Here is a 4,201-nt window from a genome sequence, read left to right as displayed (position 1 = left end):
GGAGGCTTCGAGTTCAGGATGTCTTCTGCACTCTGGTTTCTCGATGTCTGCCACGCGACGTGTCTTCCAGCAGGGTGATGAGGGTGGAAGCCTCTCTTCGACGTCCGTTCTGTGGACGAAGCCGCCGTGGATATAAACTGCCGCAGGGTAAGAATCGGACTCGTCGCCACTGTTAAGTCTGTGTGTTCTAGTTGTAATTACTAACACAGACTACAAGATTAAAGTTCAACAGGTCTTTACTGGTTGGAGGTCAGGACTATACTAAATACAATATTACTACACAGTGCTTATATACCGGTGGTCACCACCGGTATTACGTATACAGCAGCCAGAGAAAGTAGTACATCTCTTAAGGTGGAACAGGCTTAAGTTCTCTTAAGGTGGAACAGGTTACATACACCACAATTTGCACACAGCGATATGCTAATGACCAGATAATCTGTCTTAGTGATGTTGGTTGCGAAATAAACATTGGCCAGGACAACTCCCCTGCTCTTCAAATAGTGCTGTGGGATCTTTTACGTCCGCCTGAGAGGGCAGACGGGGCCTCGGTTTAACAGCTCATCCGAGAAACGGCACCTCCGACGGTGCAGCACTCCCCTGGAGTGTCAGCCTAGATTTTGTGCTCAAGTCTCTGGAGTGGGACTTGAACCCACAACCTTCTGACTCAGAAACGAGAGAGCGCTACCCACTGAGCCACGGCTGACACCTGTGAGTAACAACAATATTTAAATTCCACATAATTTATACCAAGAGCGCGTTGACTCCGAACAATAATAATGTGGCAAGGTCCCAGATTTAGTGTGAAATTCTAATTGTTCTCATTCGGTTAACTATCACCGGAGTACGGACTGTGTCTTGTATCTTGCCTTAAGGTGAGGGCCGAGTACCGGAAATGGTTTGCCAAGACGTGCAGGGCAAAGGCTTCACCGGAGAATACAGCCACCACAATGCCAGCCATGTCGGTGAGTGGGTCTCGGCTCATGTCTTAAAATCTTAGAATCATAGAATCTAGAATCGGCCTCTCCTAATCGTCAGCAGTTACATCCAGAATCTCATCATTAAGGTGAAGTCCCGACTTTGCCTGAAAAAGGCCGAGCTTTTTAAATGGGTAAGTTCGGGGTAAGTATTTATTGACTTGCCTGAAATAGCCAGCCCGCTTAATATGTTATAAGTGTCACCCTTGTAGTTGACGCGTATGGTGATGAACGGTTCGCGCCATTTGTCCGATATAGGTGGCTGCCTGTGATAAGCAGGGACAGTTTAAGCGGTTGGGACTGTACCCAGATTTTCCAGTCGGTGTTATTTTAATGCTGGTATTAACTAATTTATTTTAATGGATTCACAGTGATTCAGATTTCTAAGCCTGCTACACTTGTGAACTTTGACCTACTGTGCTGTAGGCCTCAGCCCCTCACTCGGTTTCTCAAGGTTCCAGTGCTCCCATCTTGTTTCTCTGTATTGGGTTCTCTTCGGACCAAATCCTGTGCCCTGAGTTTGTTTTTTAGCCCGGAGTTAACTCACTGAACACGATCATAAGAATTTATTTTCCATTTTGATGCAGAGCTCGGAGCAATGATGAAGCTGCTCTCCTCTCGCCGGTTGTGCGACGTAGGCCGAACGGATGGAGAAGTGAAGACCATCATCATCTTTGCTGCAGCGATGAGAATGGACTTTACAAAGATGTTGGAACTATCCTGCCCAGAAATACAACATGGAAACAGGCCATTCGGCCCAACCAGTCCGTGTCGGTGTTTGCCCTCCACACGAGCAAATAGTTCTAATCACATTTACCCACTTTGACAGATTATCTGGTCATTATCACATGGCTGTTGTGGGATCTTGCTGTGTGCAAATGAACTGCTGCATTTCCTACATTACAACAGTGACTGCACTTCAAAAACGACTTCATTGGCTGCAAAGCGCTTTGGGATGTCCTGAGGTCGTGAAAGACGCTATAGAAATGCAAGGCTTTCTTTCTTTGTTCCAACGTTCCTTTCAACCCATTTTCCTTCATCCACTTATCCAACCGCATCTATAATATTGCCGTAGTTTCTGCCTCAATCATTTGCCCTGGAGGTGAAATCCACAGACTCACAACTCTCTGTGTGAAGAAGTTTCAATGCCTCTGTTCTAAGCCCCTTGCATCTGTGGCCCCTTGTCCTTGACTTGTCAACTACTGGAAACAGTCTATTCTGATCTAACCTACCCCATCCTTGCATAACTTTAAACATTTCTATCATGAACCATTCAGCCCCTCGAGCTGCATTCATAGAGTCATAGAGTTATACAGCACAGAAAGAGGCCCTTTGGCCCATCGTGTCCGCGCTGGCCATCAAGCCCTATCTATTCTAATCCCATTTTCCAGCACTTGGTCCGTAGCCTTGTATGCTATGGCGTTTCAAGTGCTCAGCTAAATGCTTCTTGAATGTTGTGAGGGTTCCTGCCTCTACCACCCTTTCAGACAGTGAGTTCCAGATTCCAACCACCCTCTGGGTGAAAAAGTTTTTCCTCAAATCCCCTCTAAACCTCCTGCCCTCTATGCCCCCTGGTTATTGACCCCTCTACTAAGGGGATAAGTTCCTTTCTATCTACCCTATCTATGCCCCTCATAATTTTGTACACCTCAATCAGGTCCCCCCTCAGCCTTCTCTGCTCGAAGGAAAACAACCCCAGCCTGCCCAGTCTCTCTTCATAGCTGAAGCACTCCAGCCCAGGTAACATCCTGGTGAATCTCCTCTGTACCCTCTCCAATGCAATCACATCCTTCCTATAGCGTGGCGACCAGAACTGCACACAGTATTCCAGCTGTGGCCTAACTAGCATTTTGTACAACTCCACCATAACCTCCCTGCTCTTATATTCTATGCCTCGGCTAATGAGATCATGGCTGATCTGCACCTCAACTCCATTTACCCGCCTTTGCTTCATATCCTTTGATATCCTTACCAACCAAAAACCTTTCGCTCTCAGTCTTGAAAGTGTTTGTGGCAGCAGCAAGTGTATAAAAATAGCCATTTTGTTGTGAAAGGGAAAGACAGACCAGAAGCGGAATCCAAGAAGAATGCCAAGGCAGAATTAAGCCCTCCATGTCTCAAAGCTATAATTCCATGATTCTATGATTCTATCGTGAAGGAATAAGCCATATAACCTATTCAGAAAAGTACACCATCTTATGAAATAATTCTGGCCTCATTAAAACATGACAAACTGAGTTTGGAAAGTTCGAAACCTAACTATGAAATAGCTGTGAAAGAATTCTGGCTATTGAGATAAGACAGTTGTTGACCCTGAATAAATAACCTTATTGAAACAGAAGGTGCATGGCTCCGACAGGCTGACCTTTGGGAATAAAAACAATGGTTCACCCTGGATAAGGTGTTCTAATTTAAACTTCGTAAAGATGACATAAGATAAGGAACACCTGCCCTTCACACCGTTCTATATGGTGAACTCAGAAAACCTGGAGATGAAACAAGATTCTGGAATATTACAAGCAGATGTAGCAGTAACAATTGCAGAGGTCGGCAGAAAGATGAATAGGGATAATTAACTTGGGTCAGCAGAAACTTTAAAGGAACTACCACTGAAAAAGGGTATAAATATTGAACTCGCAAATGGGATATCAGACTTGCTTTAATCGGGCAAAGCGATTCTCGGCTACAGAGGCGGCTCTGTGGTCTCCAACTCTTTGTACTTCAGGGATCAAAGGTATTTGATATTGATGGATATCCTGTATAGAAAACTTTAAGAACTGTAATACTGTAGCGAAGTTAAGATTTAAAAGTAAGATTCTCTGTTAATAATAAGATAGTATTTTTTCTCTTTTTAGAACTGCTAACGTTGCGATTGACTGATTTACCAACTGTAAATTGCATGTTGGTTCTTTTAATAAATCTCTCTATATTTTTAGAATTGTCTCACATGAGTCTTCTGTATCAATAACTCGCTAACTCAATCTCTGTACACTCTTTGGTGAAGAGTTACAGAATTCCGAGGGAGTTTTCTGGACATTCATAATATCTGGGACGTCACAGTCCAGCTAAACTTATTAAAAGTGCTATTTGGAGGATGGTAATATTCTCAGGTTGTTCCTTTCCTTTAGGGAGAGATAGTCCGGACCTTTAGACCCAATTAAGCATCTTTAGGATTTGGCTACCTCAAACTTTAGTTGAAAGTGAACGCCTTGAGAAATACGCCT

At 44.1% G+C, this 4,201-nt stretch overlaps 1 long non-coding RNA gene across 1 annotated transcript; it reads left to right on the top strand.

Moving 5' to 3' along the window:
- Positions 1-879: 879 nt before the first annotated feature.
- Positions 880-3,915, top strand: LOC147097604 (uncharacterized). The gene is made up of 2 exons (XR_015074294.1): positions 880-965; positions 1,565-3,915. It is a non-coding gene; the product is annotated as an uncharacterized LOC147097604 (long non-coding RNA).
- The last annotated feature ends 286 nt before the right edge of the window (positions 3,916-4,201 follow it).

This window comes from Somniosus microcephalus, chromosome 31, assembly GCF_052327205.1.
Source record: "Somniosus microcephalus isolate GS21.2 chromosome 31, FLI_Smic_1.0, whole genome shotgun sequence".
NCBI classification, from domain to species: domain Eukaryota; kingdom Metazoa; phylum Chordata; class Chondrichthyes; order Squaliformes; family Somniosidae; genus Somniosus; species Somniosus microcephalus.
The sequence above is the reverse complement of the archived record's forward strand: the minus strand, read 5'-3'. Positions and strand labels throughout refer to the sequence as shown.